The sequence below is a fragment of the Heterodontus francisci genome, chromosome 13, assembly GCF_036365525.1.
Source record: "Heterodontus francisci isolate sHetFra1 chromosome 13, sHetFra1.hap1, whole genome shotgun sequence".
Taxonomy (NCBI): domain Eukaryota; kingdom Metazoa; phylum Chordata; class Chondrichthyes; order Heterodontiformes; family Heterodontidae; genus Heterodontus; species Heterodontus francisci.
The window spans coordinates 38,762,639-38,780,678 of NC_090383.1; positions in this window are offsets into that span (position 1 = coordinate 38,762,639).

Below are 18,040 nucleotides of genomic sequence, written 5' to 3' on the forward strand. Positions count from 1 at the left end.
TTACGTTCACTCTTGGTCAAGGTCCATGATGCAAACGCTATGGGCTTCTCTTGACCATCATCCATGAGATGACTAATCACTGCTTCAACTCCATAGTTTGACGCATCAGATGCTAGCTTCAGGTCACAATTTGTGTCGTAATGAACGAGTAGTGCATCACTGGTGAAGCTACTCTTATGTGCATCATCAGCATCTTGTTCAGTATTAAACCATTCCAATTTCACATCTTTCTGCAGCAACTCATGTAGTGGAGCTAACACCCCATTGAATATTTAGGCAGAAATCGCGAGTAGTATTGGGCCAAGCCTAGAAAAGATCTAAGCTCAGACACAACTTTTGGCTTTGCGGCATTGACTATTGCCTCTATCTTCTCTTTCAATGGCTGTAGTCCATTTTTGTTGATTTTCAAGCCAAGGTACACTACCTCAGATTGCACAAAAGCACACCTGCTCTTTTTCAACTTCACATTGTGGTCATTGAGTCTTTTTAACACTTCGTGCAACACTTGCAGATTCTCTTCCTCTATTGCGGGGTTGCGATCAACACATCCTCCTAATTACACAAGCGATGCGGCACACATTATAGCTTAGAAGATTCTTGGAGAAGACTTCACACCATAGGGCCACTTCATGTAGGAGTATAACCCCATGTGTGTGTTTATCATGAGATATTGCTGACTCTCTCGATCCACATTGAGCTGAGCATAAGCCTGGGACAAATGTAATTTTATGAATATCTTGGATCCTGCTAACTCCACATACCAATCTTGAGAAGTTGGCAGTGGATACTGCTCATTATCCATTGCCTGGTTTATTGTAACTTTGTAGTCCCTGCATAGTCTTACAGTTTTGTCTGACTTGGGCTCTACAATTAGGTTGCCCAATTACTGTGATCAGTTTTCACTAGCACACTGTTCCTCTCTAGCTTCTTTAGTTCCTCTTCAGCCTGAGTTTTGAGAGCATATGGAACTGGCCTCGACTTGCATTATACTGGTTTTGCATCAGGCCTAATTTGGATGTGCGCTTTCACACTGATTATACCGCTATAGCTATTCTCAAAAATGTTCCTGTAACTATTCAATATCTGATCATGTTTCTTGGTCATCTCAACTTGGAAGACATGTTTCCAGTCTAACTTCAGCTTACGAATTCAGTCTTTGCCCATTAACATTGGTTTGTTGACATATTTCGCTACAAAAATGGGTAACTTGAGGGACTTGCCCTTATATTAGACATTGAACACCTCTTGTTCACACATTTCTAACACCTCAGCAGAGTAAGTTTTCAACTGAACTGTGCTTTCAGTTGGAGGTACATCACTGAATTTGCTCCCATATGTGTCTGTACTCATAATGGAGCAATTTGCAGCTGTATCGATGTGCATGTTGATGCACTGTTGATTTGCCAACACCTTTGTCCAAAAGTCTCTGTCATTTGAGTGATTGCTAGTGGCATAAATGCTGTAAACCCTAGCTCCTCTTTGCTTAAGCACTCTGGATTCACTTAAAGATTGTGAACTCCACCCTTATGATGCCGCAGCTTTCCATTACTACTAGAGTTCTTTTTCCTGCTTTGGCCTTTGCTCAGTAAACAGATGCAATATGACCTTTCTTTCTCAATTAAAACATCTGGTATTTCTGTACTGACATGTGGTTGCCATTACAGGGCACTAAACAAGGCACTAAACATTTCTCAACAGCACTCTTCTGATCGGGCCTCCCTGCTTTAGACTTGGCAGGAGCTTTCTGACAGTGGACAGAAGCTGTACTAGTCACTTGCATAGGACAAAATTCCCGAGCATTTGTTGATGCCATCTCCATGGCAGAAGCAATCTTGCACACTAGCTTAAACGTAAGATTTTGTATGTTTCATAACTTCAACTGGATTCTTTCACCCACCAAACCACATACCAATCTGTCTGATAATGTATGGCCTAAGAATGTACCAAAGTTGCAATATAATGATAAATTCTTCAGTTCAACAATGTTGAATGGTGAACACAGTTCACCAACTGTTTCACTACTTTTCTGTTTTCTGGCTCCAAATTTGCAGCTTTCTGCTATCTTCAGTGGCTTACGTTTAAAATGTTTCTCCAACTTGGTGATAATTATTTTGAATGGCACATGGGCTCAAAAGAGGTCTCTGTGCAAGGGATGAGGGGGTGGTGGGCAATAGGTGTACCTATTAAAACAAGAAATGCTGGAAATACTCAGCATCTGTGGAGAGAGAAACAGAATTAATGTTTCAGGTCAGTGACCCTTCATCAGAACTGGCAGAGGCTAGAAATGTTCTCCAGCAGCATAGGACAGATGGACATGAATCCTGGGTGACCACACGCTTCCTCCAAATGAGGTTCGTGCCCATTGATGGAGGGCATTGGTGAGCAGGATCCTGTCATCATCACAGGGAATGGGGCCCGCAAATTGTCTCTGCTTTTCCAAATTCCGACATTTGTATCCACTTCAAAGAAAAGGCCTCATGTAAATGGAGGGGAGTAAATGGCGGCCTGAGGGCAACTTGACAATTTTCATCCTGAAGCCATCAAGGGATTGAGGGAGAGCTCGAGGTTAGAACCAGCCTTTATTATTCTCTGCACCCCCACCCCCTACACCATACACTGACTCACTCAATCCAACAATGACACGGGGACATGCACTGCACCACAGCAGCGGTCACAGAATAGGGAAGGATTCAGTTCTGGTCTCCATGTTACAGAAAGGCTATATAGAAGCATGTTCTGAATTTTTTTTTTACCTATTAGGCTCAGAGAGGATTTTTGTTTAATTAATTATAGGGAGGATGAGGGTTGCCAAACCTTCAAGATACTCCTGGGAGCAAAGCCAGGAGAAAAGTTATCTGGACTTTAAAAATAATTGTTTCTTTAATTTTACTTTGATCACTTTTGTTTATTGGCTATAAAAATATTGGAGATGGGCAAAAGGTTGTTTGACTGGCACGGATGTTGGAGGCAGGAAGTCTTGTGATTAAACCTCCAGGAATTGGTGCAACCAGAGGTGGCAATCCTAAGTAGGAGGAGAGAGCGAGGCAGATGGGAGAGTGAAGGAAGGTAAAGAGGGGAGGTGGAGGAGATAGAGAGTAGAGAGGAAGAGAAGTGGAAGAGTGGGAGTGGAGAGGGGAGAAGAGGGGTGTTGAACAATTAGAGAAGGAGGAGCAGGGAGGGAGGTGGAGGAGAGGAAGAGGAGTAGAGGAGGGGAGGTAATGGAAAGGAGGAGGAGGAGTGGGGCAGAAAGATAGAGAAGTGGAGGAAGTGGAGCAAGGAGGGAAGGTGGGGAAGGGGAGGAGGTGGAGTGGGGAGAGGAGGCGGGGAAATGGAGGAGGTGGATTGCGGAGAAGTGGGGAGGGGATGTGGGGAAGTGGAAGAGATGGGGAAAGAAGTTGGAGTGGAGGGGAGGTGGAGCAGAGGGATGGAGAATTGGAGGAGCCGAGGAGGAAGAGTTAGGTGGGGAGATGGTGGAGGTGGGAAGGAGGAGTGGGAAGGGAGGGGATTTGGAAGGAGAAGGGTTATGGAGGAGGAGAAGTGGGACAGGAGAAGGAAGAGGAGCAGGGAGGTGTAGGCAAAAGGAAGGATTTGGTACGATACTCGTGATATCTGATAACGTTCCCATGTAGTGCCTTGTGACATTTTATTATGTTAGAGGTGTTATATTAATGTAAGTTGTCAATGTTCCAACTTACCACAATGATGCAATTGTTTGCATGAGTCACGGAGTTTGTTCAAATAAGCCCACAGCAGTCTGTAATAGCTCTCTCCTGTACTCCATTGACATGTCACACTGAACACAGTATATATATATTGATGGAGTATGCTGTCAGACCTTAAAAGGCTTTACAGGGTTCTGTATGCATCTAGTTGGCATTTTACCTTTGCTCAGTGTCCTAAGTATTAGAAGTGGAGTATTTGTGGGAGACAGTCAATCTTCAACTTCAATACTCCAATTAGTGAAACAAAGAATGAATGAAACAAACAAATAAAGAAACAAGGGAAGAAAGAACTTGCATGTATATAGCACTTTTTCACAACTTCAAGACATCCCTAAGCATTTTACAGTCAAAGAAGTACTTTTAAAGTGTAGTCATTGTTTTATTGTGGGAATTTTGTGCACAACAAGGTCCCATAAACAGCAATGTAATAATGACCAGTTAATCTGTTTTAATGCTGTTGGTTGAGGGATAGATATAAGCCAGGACATCAGGAAGAACTCCCCTCTCTTCCTTGAATTGGTATCAGGGGATCTTTTACATCCGCATGAGAAGACAGACGGGCATTGGTTTAATATCTCATTGAAGAAGCCGACTCACCTTCGTTAAAATTGTAAGTGGGCAGGTTAAAGACAGCTTGGGGTCGAGTTTGAGATTTTAAAAGTTTTAATCTCCCACCCAACCCACCAACCCATCCTTTTTATTATTATTACCTTATTGAATGGCGAAGCAGGCTCGAGGAGCTGTATGGCCTACTCCTGCTCCTATCTCTTATGTTCTTATGTTCATCCTTGGGGTTTAAAATCCTGCCCTACATTTTGTTATATCTTGGCATTTCTTCGCGGACGAAGATTTTGGGAAGGTTGTAGTCATCAGTTGCAGGCCTGCTGGTCAGGCCTATCCGTGACTGGCAGATTCTCCCACAACGAGTACAAGTGAAGGTGTAGTCACTGCTGAGGGCAATTGGATCGATCCTTCTCCTCCTTTTCACTTTCATGCTGGTTCTTCACTCAGTCTCAAAGGTGTCTGTAGCCCTCCTGATGTAGCATCTCCAGGCATCACAATCTATGGCCTGCGCTTCCCACTGGCGATAGTTGATATGGCACACAGAGAGGGACTTCTTCAGGAAGTCCTTGAAACGCTAGCATGGGGTCCCTCTGTTTCTTTTACCCGTGGTCAGCTCTCTATACAACACGATCTCGGGCAGTCCTCCATCCGGGCAACGTGACCCACCTAATGCAGTTGGCTTTGCAGGAGGTTGGCCTCGATGCTGGTGATGTTGGCTGTTTCCAGGACTTCAATGTTTGTGATGTGGTCCTGCCAGCGGATCTTGAGGATGCTGTGGAGGCAGCACTGATGGAAGCGCTCTAGAAGGTGTACATGATGGCGGTATAGGACCCATGACTCGGTGCCATACAGAAGGGTGGTGAGGACTATGGCTTTGTACACTTTGAGTTTGGTCTGTGCTCTGAGGCTGTGGTTGCTCCACACACCCGGATTGATGGAGGCCTTTTCAACCTCCGGCATCTTCAGGCTCACACAAAGACTCAAGAAAAACTCATCCGAGGAATTCTTTTTGCCGATGACTGCACTCTCCTGGCCCACAATCAGTCAGATCTGCAACGTATAACAGCACATTTTTCCAAGGTGGCACAACTCTTCGGACTAAAACTAAGTTTAAAGAAAATTGAAGTCCTGCATCAGCCTGCACCCCAAGAAGAATATAGACCACCAAGCATTGTCTTTGAGGGAACTGAGCTGAATATCTTCAAACAATTTACTTATTTGGGGAGCGTCATCTTGCTTGATGGCACTATAAATAAGGAAGTGGACAATAGGCTCTCACAAGCAAACAGTACATTTGGCAGAAACAAGAAATGCTGGAATCACTCAGCAGGTCTGGCAGCATCTGTGGAAAGAGAAGCAGAGTTAACGTTTCGGGTCAGTGACCCTTCTTCGGAACTGACAAATATTAGAAAAGTCACAGATTATAAACAAGTGAGGTGGGGGTGGAGCAAGAGATAACAAAGGAGAAGGTGCAGATTGGACCAGGCCACATAGCTGACCAAAAGGTCACGGAGCAAAGGCAAACAATATGTTAATGGTGTGTTGAAAGACAAAGCATTAGTAAAGATTAGGTGTGAATACACTGAATATTGAACAGCAGCAAGTGCAAACCTGAAGAAAAACAACCTGAAAAAAACAGTGGGTAAGCAAACTGAACAAACTAAGATGAAATGAAATAAATGCAAAAAAAGATTGTAAAAAATGTAAAAAGGAATGTAAAAAAAAAAGGAAGAAAAAATAACTAAAAATGAAAGTAAAATGGGGGTCTGTCATGCTCTGAAATTATTGAACTCAATGTTCAGTCTGGCAGGCTGTAGTGTGCCTAATCGGTAGATGAGATGCTGTTCCTCGAGCTTGCGTTGATGTTCACTGGAACACTGCAGCAATCCCAGGACAGAGATGTGAGCATGAGAGCAGGGGGGAGTGTTGAAATGGCAAGCAACCGGAAGCTCAGGGTCCTGCTTGCGGACTGAGCGGAGATGTTCCGCAAAGCGGTCACCCAGTCTGCGCTGGGTCTCCCCAATGTAGGGGAGACCACACTGTGAGCAGCGAATACAGTATACTACATTGAAAGATGTACAAGTACATTTGGCAGACTCTGCAAACATTTTATTATGAAGCAAGAGAAAGAGTAGACAAGGGTAATGTAATAGGATCTTGGATTTCCATAAGGCCTTCGATAAGGAACTGCATAATAGACTCATGCCTAAGGTCGGAATATGCGGAGTCAGGGGACAAGTAGCCGAATGGATATCAAGCTGGCTAGAAAGCAGAGAGTGGGGGTTAAAAGCAGTTACTCAGACTAGCCAAAGTGGGAAGTGTTGTTCTGTAGGTATCGATGCTGTTCATTTACATTTACATACATACATTTACATAAACAATTTGGCGTCGGGAATCGGAGTACAATTTCAAAATTTGTGGAAGACTTCAAATTGAGAGGTGTGGTTTTTTTCAAAAGAAAGCCTGCAACAAAGTACAGAAGACATTACTAAACTTGCAGAATAGGCATGTAAGTGGCAAATGAACTCCAATATTAAGTATGAGATGGTGCATTTTGGTAAGAGGAATAAGGAGGCCACATTTTCCTTGGATAATAGGAGTCTAAATACAGTAGAAGAGCAAAGGGATCTAGGGGTGGGCATTTACCAATTATTAAAAGTAGCCTAACAAGTTAACAAAATTGCAAATAAAGCAATTTCTAGAGGAATAGAATTGAAAAGCAGGGAATTTATGTTGAACTTGACTGGAACCATGCTTAGACTGCACTTTGAGTACTGTGCAAAAAATGTAAAAGGATGATACTAGAACTGAGAGGTTATAACTATCAGAAAAGACTGAACAGGCTGGCATGCTTTTCTCTAGAAAAGAGAAGGTAGAGGAATGACCAAATTGAGATCTTTAAAACTATGAAAGGGTTTGATAGGGTGAACGTATAGAAGAGGTTTACACTTGTGGGGAGTCCAAAAGGAGGGCCCATAAATGTAAGATAGTCACAAATTTATCCAATAAGAATTCAGAAGAAACGTCTTAACCCAGAGAGTGCTAAAAATATGGAAGTTGCTACTGCTTGGAGTTGTTGAGGTGAATAGTATCGATGTATTTAAGGGGAAGCTAAATAAGCTCATGTGAGAGCAAGGAATGGAAGATTAAGAAGATATGGTTAGATGAAGAGGAATGGGAGAAGAATGTGTGGACCATAAACACTGGCTAAAACCATTTGGTCAAATTGGCCTATTTCTGTGCTGTTAACTCAATGTAATTCTATGTCATAGTATGTGACTTTGCAAATAGAAGCTGCTGACAGGAAATATGGAGATAAGATTTGCTTTTTTGACTCCAGTTACGTCATTAATGTAAACACCACATTCAGCCACAGCACTTAAAGAAATAAAATGTGAAAATATAATTAAGACATTCTTGCAGATGTGCATTACCAGAAAATCATTCTCGATTCAGAAATCCGCTATAATAACACTGCAAGCAGCATTCCGTGATTATCGAGCAAGGGTATGCTACAGAGCTATGAGTCTTGCAGCCATTTCAATCCAAAGCTGATATAGAGACTGCATAATGGGCCGTACACAGATTGTACAATATCAGTCCATGAGGCATGGATAATATAATTATGATAATATATAATTATGATTAATGACAGGAAAGCAAGGTGGCGTTCTTCTCCCCTGCAAGTACAGGGCATCTCTCCTCCTCTATATCTCCTCCATCAGGACCTCCAGTGCCACATCTGAGAACCTATGTGCCCTCACCCTTGGACCCTGAGCCATCCTGCAACATGCTGCTGTATGCCAGCCATAGCACTGGGTGTGAGGAGCCCGCAAATACCGCTCCAGGAAAGTTGCATCTAATCAGCACTTGAATGTTAAACCTGCAGGTGTCTGTGTTAGCATCTCCAGCAAAGTTCAAATTATGCTCATCAATAATTACGACCAAAGTTGTTTGCTAAAGCCAGTCTTTCAAACAGCCTAGTCTTATTAACACTGCATCCACTTAGCGCCTGTTTTCACCCAGTAAGAAATGGTAATATTACTTTAAGCAGAATTTGTGGTCGAGATTTGCGAGACTATCCAACCCAGGAGCATCGATAGTGTAAATAGAATACAGGAAGTTATGCTGTTCACAGGTGTACAGAAAACTGACCGAATCTGACCAGCATGCATTGCAATGGTCAAAAGGGCTTTTTGAGCAAATGTAACCTGCTTTCCTTACATATAAACAAAGTCACTGGTGGGAAAAAAAGTTAAGGCTATGGAATGTTTAGCAAAAAGCATAGAAGTCATAAAAATTGAGTCAAAATCAATAAACAGACATACTTCAAAGCTATGTTTCTCTTTGATGCTGAACTTTGGAGAAGCTTCACATACACAAAAACATGGAGCCATGGGGCTGAATTTTATGAGCCCTCCGGCGTTGGGAGTAGTGGCAGCAGGGCCCGGAATATTCCAGCAGGAGAGGCCCACCATGACCCCCCACGTCGAGAATGGCCCGCCCCATTTTACACCGGCAGCAGGACCTCGGTACTGCCCTCCCACTGCTTGGTGGCGGCACCCCTCCTTACATATGCTAGTCGATACTTACCTTGCCCGATTATGCATCCCGCTGCTCACCGATCCTCAGTTCCACATTTTTCGCTGAACGGGCAGCTGCAACGTGCTGTCCCCTTCACGAATGAGAGGAGCCGGCGGGACAGCAGAAGACGCAGCAATCAGAGTCAGTGCAGCTAAGTCTCTGTACATCGGGGTCTGCACTCTATATATTAGAAGGGAGGCGGGAGGGGGGCTGTCCTTACAGGGGGAACTTCTCTGCAGGCATCAAGGGAGGTACTGCGTAACCCCCTTCCGTAAATGGTGGCCACTCTGCACCATTGTTTGTTTGTGTGTGTGAAAGATCAATTGCACTCCATTCACCCTGTGCATGGGAAAGGTGCCATAAATGGTAGGCATGTAAAGGCTTCCTGGCTGGTGGGGCAATCGATACATGCTGTGCCATTCTTACTGGGAGCTAAGACGGGCAATGCCATGTCAAGCCACATAGATGATCCATGAAAGCACCTGATGTACCTGTCAACAACAATGCCTGCCCTGTTAGGAACCTCTGAAAAAGCGAAGGGCACAGCTTTATCTGGCACGTGGAGATGGATATGGCTCATCCTACATGGTCTGATCCACTTCGCCTGAGGATCCATATGCGCCGCAGAAAAAACCAACAGGCAGGTGCAACCCACATAGAAGCCCCCAGTCATGAGTAGCAGCCGCCAAGGGGAGCTTGCCACTGTAGAATGCCATGCATCTACAGGTCCTGCATGACATACCAGCGGATGTCATAGTGCCAGTGTCAGAGGCGAGTGCAGATAGAGAGAAAGGTGGTGACACATCTCTGTGCCCTACTCAACAATGACCTGCAGCCATGGGTTTTGGTGGACATCCAATGCCTGTGGTCCTCATAGTGACAGCGGCTCTTAACCTTTACACCTCTGCATCATTCCAGGGTTTCACCAGAGACCTTTGTGGGTCACACAGTCAACAGTGCACCACTGCATCAGGCCTCAACTGCTTTCTGTGGCAGTAAATTCCACAGGCTCATCACTCTTTGGGTGAAGAAATTTCTCAGTTCTGAAAGGTTTACCCCGTATCCTTAGATTATGACCCCTAGTTCTCGACTCCCCCACCATCGGGAACATCCTTCCTGCATCTACCCTGTCAAGTCCTGTTAAAATTTTATAGGTTTCTATGAGATCACCCCTCACTCTTCTGAACTCCAGTGAATATAATCCTAACCGACTCAACCTCTCCTCATACGTCAGTCCCACCATCCCAGGAATCAGTCTGGTAAACCTTCACTGCACTCCCTCGATAGCAAGAACATCCTTCCTCAGATAAGGAGACCAAAACTGCACACAATATTCCAGGTGTGGCCTCACCAAGGCCCTGTATAATTGTAGCAAGACATCCCTGCTCCTGTACTCGAATCCTCTCACTATGAAGGCCAACATACCATTTTCCTTTTTTACTGCCTGTTGCACCTGCATGCTTACCTTCAGCGACTTGTGTACGAGAACACCCAGGTCTCACTGCATATTCCCCTCTCTCAGTTCATAGCCATTCAGATAATAATCTGCCCCCCTGTTTTTGCTACCAAAGTGGATAACCTCACATTTATCCACATTATATTGCATCTGCCATGCATTTGCCCACTCACTTAACTTGTCCAAATCACTCTGAAGCCTCTCTGCATCCTCCTCACAACTCACCCTCCCACCCAGTTTTGTGTCATCTGCAGATCTGGAGATATTACATTTAGTTCCCTCATCTAAATCATTAATATATATTGTGAATAGCTGGGGTCCTAGCACCGATCCCTGCGGTACCCCACCAGTCACTGCCTGTCATTCGGAAGAAGACCCATTTATCCCTACTCTTTGTTTCCTGTCTGCCAACCAATTTTCTATCCATCGCAATACACCACCCCCAATCCCATGTGCTTTAATTTTACATGCTAATCTCTTATGTGGGACTTTATCGAAAGCCTTCTGAAAGTCCAAATAAACCACATCCACTGGCTCCCCCTCATCAACTCTACTAGTTACATCCTCGAAGAATTCTAGTAGATTTGTCAAGCATGATTTCCCTTTCGTAAATCCATGCTGACTGCTCGATTCTACCACTGTTCTCTAAGAGCTCTGCTATAAAATCTTTGATAATGGACTCCAGAATTTTCCCCGCTACCGACGTCAGGCTGACTGGTCTATAATTCCCTGCTTTCTCTCTACCTCCCTTTTTAAATAGTGGGGTTAAATTAGCTACCCTCCAATCTGTAGGAACTGTTCCAGAGTCTATAGAATCTTGGAAGATGACCACCAATGCATCCACTATTTCTAGGGCCACTTCCTTAAGACGTTACCATTAGGGGTTTGCTCTCAATCTAGGTGAAGCTGGTATGTGATCACCGGAGATGCTTCATGTAAATCTGTGCCTGCTTCTCAGGCAGTTACCATGACACCTGGAATCTGCAGCAGTCCCAGCTGCCGCTGCTGTTCACTGAACTGGCTCAGATGGAGGGGTGGCTTCTTGGAGACAAGTCTCCTGACACCACTGAGACACCCCACCACAGCTGCAGAGGAGAGATACAACGCCAGCCACGGAGCTACAGGAGTCACCATTGAGTAGGTGATCGGCATGCTGAAAATGCGCTCCCACTCCTGGATAGATCGGGTAGTGCCCTGTACCATGAGAAGCAAAGGGCAGCTCCTTTCTTTGCTGTTCACTGTGCTCTGCACTACTACGCACCCAATAGGGGGCAGGCCTGACATGATGAGGAGAGACATCAGCAGGAATCCTCCTCGGATAATGAGGAAACTGAAGACTTACAACAGGAAAGGCACATTGGAGGGCAGAGGGCACCCAGGCTCTGCTTGCAGGGCGAACAGCGAGCTAGGGATGCATGGCAGTGGCTTATCAGACAACGGGTCTCCACTCCATGGGAACTGACATGAGCCCTGCAAGCCACACATCACCCTCGCTCATCTGCTGTGCAACAGTCTGCTTCTGCAACATCTTTATCTAAACCATTAGAGACAGCAGCAGACTGAGACATTGTCAATGTCACTGCATTCGTGGAGATGCACACAAGTAACGGTGGCATGGCAATGATGGTATTGCATACATTGGCATTCCTGAATGGCCAACGATGAATGGTGATGAAACATTAGCGGTAAATGCTGGCACACATCACTCACACAGAAAAAAGGACACACGTTAGTGAAGAACATTTATTGAAATACGTAGTTACATTGCAGTGACACCCATGCATTCCCATTTGTGTCAGTGTGTTTTCTTTAAACGCTTGCAAGTGCCCCTTCTCAGTGCAACCTCAGCGCAAGATGCCCGACTAGAGGAAGGCTGCTGATCTGATTGCCCTTTGGATGTGGATGACTTCGGCGGTCGTCCTCTGTGCGCATGAGGCCTGGAGGACCCCAGCTGGCTGGGGGAATCCTGTGTCAGCACAGAACTCTCCTCAGCTGTCACAGCTGCTGGAATGTGACTCACAGGCGGAGGGGCTTTGGGGCTGGCGTCCACATTGGAATCACCTGGAGGGGAGACCCCAGATATGACACGCTGGCTCGCCTCCTCCATCTCAGGGCTCATTTGAACCCCTCTGCTCTCCCGGGAAGGACCGGGGCAGGGACAGTCTCCATGTCCCTGGTCCCTCTCTCGTCTAGCCACTGATTGAGGATCTGAGAGCCTCGACGAGGGATTGCAGGTGAGCACAGATTAATGAAATCTGGCTCTCCAGGAGGACCACTGTCCTCTCCCTGGATGATGCCAGGTACTCATACTCCTGGAACATGGCAGCTGTCATTGCCTGGATGGACTCCCCCATCGTCCACTCACAGCTGTACACGACCTGTAGCATATCCGCCTGATGTTGCCAGTACTTATTCACCAGCTCCAGCATGCCCTGTGCTGCCGACAGCAGAGGGTCATCAGTAGCATGTGGCTCAGCTTGGGCCTGGACACTCACAGCTCTCCGACTGTCAAGGACCTCGGCTGTCTCAGCCTCAGTCAGCTGCTTGGTGCGTGTGCAGTGCTCTCACCAGATTGTGACCCAGACTCTAAGGCCAAACGGATACCCACTGAGGTGACTGTATCTGCGCTGGTGAAAGGTGTGTTAGTGTCATAGGACGCTGCTTCCTTGGAGACTGGCTCTTCCTCCACGGTGTGGAAGGTCACCCGTGCAGCCGGGGTCGGCTCTGAGCTTTCACCTGGAAGACACAATGGAAAGAGAACTTTGTCGGTCTTGATGTAGAACATTTCACCATTAGAACAGCATTGCATCACAGAACTGAAATTCAACATTGATCAAAGTACATATCAATTGGAAGTTTGTTCACCACGGACCCCGATGTCCAATTGACCAAATGATCGTGGCAACTGACTTGCTGCTAACTCCAGAGCCTCCTTCTCAGCATCTGTGAGCCTTTGCATATCTGCTGTGCCTTCACCGGTGCGGGTAGCCTCCGTCTTTTGTGGGCCCTCTTCATCTGGAGGAGAAAGGAGGCAGATATTACGAATGGCATTTCAACAGCACGATACATGTCAAAAGAGGCGTGCTGGTCACAAAGGTGGGGGGTGCTCAGTGAGTGAGTGAGTGCTGAGTGAGCCACTCATGTAGGTGCGATTCTCTGAGCACCAGACAAGGGTAAGTTCTGTCATACAGTGCACCATTCTTGTCACTTCTTGCCTCCCTGCCCAACCTCCCTTTCTTTGGCATGGACGTGGCACACATATGCCACTCTGTGTAGGTACACCCAGTTTCAGTGGAGCACTGATGTGAATTACTGTCAGCAGGCAGTTCATCCTTTTTCGACACTGTACCCAGTCGCGGCGGATGGCCTCATGGCTACTGACCTCCTCTGCCACTTCCAGCCAGGCTGCCTTGGACAGGCGGGAGGGCCTCTTCCTACCATCGCTGGGGAAGAGGACCTCCTGCCGTGCCCTCACCGTAGAGCATGGCTACCCGACCCAAACCCAACGGGACCCAACGACATGTTTCGGATGCGGGTCGAGTTGGGTCTCTCTTCCAGGTCCAAAATTCAGGCTCGGTCAGGTCGGGCTGGACGTGGGCAGAGATCAGGACAAACAGAAATCAGAGGTGAGAAGAGTATGGGGGGGAGATGAGGGGAAAGAAACAGCTACAAGTTCCAACATAAAGCACCCAAGTGACATTAACCCAACCCCTTATACTCTGAAATCTATCGTCCGGGAGAAACTGACCAGCCCGGGGAAGATACCAGTAACTGCACTAAGTACAGAAACATCAACTGAGCTCTTGCCTTAATCTATACTTGGCCGAAGGATTTAAAATTATCTGGAAATAGGGAGATTAAACTTCCCAACCTGAGTTCTCCGTGGAGATTTTTTTTGTTAACGACATCGGGGGAACTTGATACAGTTCAAAAGCTTGTTTGTTACATTGCATGATTTCCTGAAGTGGATACTTTTTTTCCCGCGAGTGCTCAGGATCGTAGTGCCTTCGCCTGTTTGAAATCAGTGTTTGCTGTTTTTTTTAAAACTTTATGATGTTAATTGAACATGGGTACATCAACAACTGGCACCTGCACTCAATCACTGGTCTAAAGCCTGGCTACCCGACCAAACCCAAATACATGTGTTGGGTTCGGGTTGCGTCGGGCATTTAAAAAAATTAAAGGACTCAGGTCAGGTCGGGTCCGGGTTGGTTGTTGTCGGGTTGGGCCCGGGGCGGATTTTAATTTTATACCCGAGCCAGGCTTTATCTCACAGCCTGGAGGAGAGCGGTCTGGGAGGCATCATTGAACCATGGGATCAACCTGGAACGACCCTCTGTTGCCATGAATGTAAGCTTATGGTTCCCTTTCAGGATTCCCTCTGTGCTAACAAAAATGTTTTGCCCTTCACTGCTGTATAAGCAAAGGTCGGACAGATATGTGGCTGCCCCTTAAATAGGGCCCCAGCACATGACCATCGGGTTATTCGGGGGGGGGGGGGGCACATTGCAATTAGTAAACTGAGCCGCTGCACTAAATTTAACAAGTGCTCAGCAATCAGCAGCGCGCTTGTATAATTCAGCGCATGGTGTCTGAAAACACAGACATAGAGAACATGTTTTAAGAAGTGCTAATTCAGCTGCCTAAGTGATCCAAAATGTTTTGAAAAGCTGCAGAGTGTGACACACTGTCTCTGACTGATGATGTCAGAGCTTGCCTTCTTTTGAAATGCAGAGAAACTAGAAATTCTCCAATCAACGGTTTGTAAGAAATCAGTAATTTAAGGGACTCAAACAAGAAATGCTGGATTCACTCAGCAGGTCTGGCAGCATCTGTGGAAAGAGAAGCAGAGTTACCGTTTCGGGTCAGTGACCCTTCTTCGGAACTGACAAATATTAGAAAAGTCACAGATTATAAACAAGTGAGGTGGGGGTTGGGCAAGAGATAACAAAGGAGAAGGTGCAGATTGGACCAGGCCACATAGCTGACCAAAAGGTCACGGAGCAAAGGCAAACAATATGTTAATGGTGTGTTGAAAGACAAAGCATTAGTACAGATTAGGTGTGAATATACTGAATATTGAACATCAGCAAGTGCAAACCTGAAGAAAAACAACCTGAAAAAAACAGTGGGTAAGCAAACTGAACAAACTAAGATGAAATGAAATAAATGCAAAAAAAGATTGTAAAAAATGTAAAAAGGAATGCAAAAAAAAAGGAAGAAAAAATAACTAAAAATGACTAAAAATGAAAGTAAAGTGGGGGGCTGTCATGCTCTGAAATTATTGAACTCAATGTTCAGTCTGGCAGGCTGTAGTGTGCCTAATCGGTAGATGAGTTGCTGTTCCTCGAGCTTGCGTTGATGTTCACTGGAACACTGCAGCAATCCCAGGACAGAGATGTGAGCATGAGAGCAGGGGGGAGTGTTGAAATGGCAAGCAACCGGAAGCTCAGGGTCCTGCTTGCGGACTGAGCTTTGTCTTTCAACACACCATTAACATATTGTTTGCCTTTGCTCCGTGACCTTTTGGTCAGCTATGTGGCCTGGTCCAATCTGCACCTTCTCCTTTGTTATCTCTTGCCCAACCCCCACCTCACTTGTTTATAATCTGTGACTTTTCTAATATTTGTCAGTTCCGAAGAAGGGTCACTGACCCGAAACGTTAACTCTGCTTCTCTTTCCACAGATGCTGCCAGACCTGCTGAGTGAATCCAGCATTTCTTGTGTTTGTTTCAGATTTCCAGCATCCGCAGTATTTTGCTTTTATTTAAGGGACTCAGATTGTTTAATTGTCCTGTGGTTTTAAAATGTGTGTGTGAACAAGAAAGGAAGTTACTATCGCGTTTACTGCTAACGATCTTGAAGGCATCTGCAATGTTCACAAGAGGTGATGAAATTACTGAAGGAAATGTAAACATATGTTCATTGTCAAGGCAGTTTCTAATATCGTAGTTTGAACAAAGAATTAGATTCCCCATTGGTCAGTTGTAGCTATTTTGATAGGTCAGTATAATCTTGTCACTGAAACATCCTGCCCACCCTGCCCAAATCGTTGCAAAGAGTGATTCAGTGCTTAAGTCGGGAAGCTTGGTCAGCTGGTGAAGAGAACGATTGGCAGAGAGGCAACTAACAGCTCACAGGGTGATCGTATATGTATGATGCCTTATAACGTATTTGTGACTAATGGGTGTATTGCTAACAGGTGCATTGCTAACAGGTGTTTTGTATTGTTAACTTGTATTCCTACCAAACCTAGTAAAGACATAAGTATTTAACTTGGGCTTCGAGTGCTGTATTATTAAGCCTCGTAATCATATAGTGGAATAACCTGTCAAGGGGTAGATAAGTACTTCTTACAACATTTTGGCCAAAATAACCCTCCCAATAATCACAAAAATGGACACTGACCCAAAGAGTAAGGAATTAGGAGGGTCAGAAGCTGTGGTCCTTAAGTAGGGCAGTGGGGTTTAGGGAGCTAATTGCTGATCCTGGGTCCTAGGCAGCTGAAACCATGACCTCCAATGGGATGGCAATAGGAGAAGGCTACAAACAAGGTGCCAGAGTCAAAGGAATGGTCAGTTCAGGGGGTTGTATAGCTGGGCGAGGCTACAAAGATAGAGAGGGGCAAGGCCATGGAGAGATTTAAACATGGGTACGAGAATTTTAAAATTGAGGCTTTGGTGACTGGATGCCCATGTAGGTCATCAAGGTTCAGAATAATGGGTTGGTGGGACTTGGTGCTGGATACGATATGGGCAGCAGTGTTTGGCATGAACAAAAGTTTACAGAGCACGGAGGATTAGAAGTTGACCATGAAAGTACTGAAATAGTCGAGCCTGAATGTAATAAAGGCATGGATGGAGGTTTTAGCAGCAGATTGATTGAGACAGGAAAGGTGGCAGGTGATGTTATGGAAGTGGAAATAGGCAGTCTTTGTGATTGAGAGGATTTGGAATCAGAACCTCAGCTCCGGAATGAATCGGGTATCAACATTGCATATAGTCTGGTTTAGCCTGAGACTGTGGCCAGGAAGGGAGCTAGAGATGTTGGCAAGGGTACAGTTGGGGAATGAAGACAATAGTAGCAGTTTTTCCAATGTTTAATGGAGGAAATTGTGGCTCATCCAATACAGGCTGTCACAGCAACTGTCTGGAAATACAGAAGCCAAGGAGGGGTCGGGAGATGTGGTGGAGAATAGGGTGCCGGAAGAGAGGGAAGCATTTAAAATGTTAGCTAACATGGACGGAAGTTGGTGTTCTGCAGTTTCGTGGGGTTGGGGTCAAGTGAGGAAGAGGTGGGTCTCATGGACAAGATGAACCTAAAGAGGGCATGGGGAAGATGGGAAAGAAACTAGAGCAAGAGGATTCAGGGTTAGAGCAATGGGGATCACACAGGCAAGGGGAAGGAGGGAAGAAGCAGAGGTTGAATGAATGATCTCTGTCTTAGGGGTAAACCAATCTATGAGGCTCTTTACACCAGCCACAGGATCAGAGATGTGCCATAGAAGAACATCAAGTGGCTATGGTTTCAAGTGAAGTAGGACTGACTGGAATAGGGAACCACAATTAGGTTGATAAAAAGACAAGCTGAGGTATATTGACCAGAGCCAGCTGTATCCTCATTAGACAGAGGGGAGTAATTTTGACTTATATGCTGGTGTAAAATGAGGAATATTGAATAGGCAACTCATTTTACGTCCCCAGTTATTTATTTC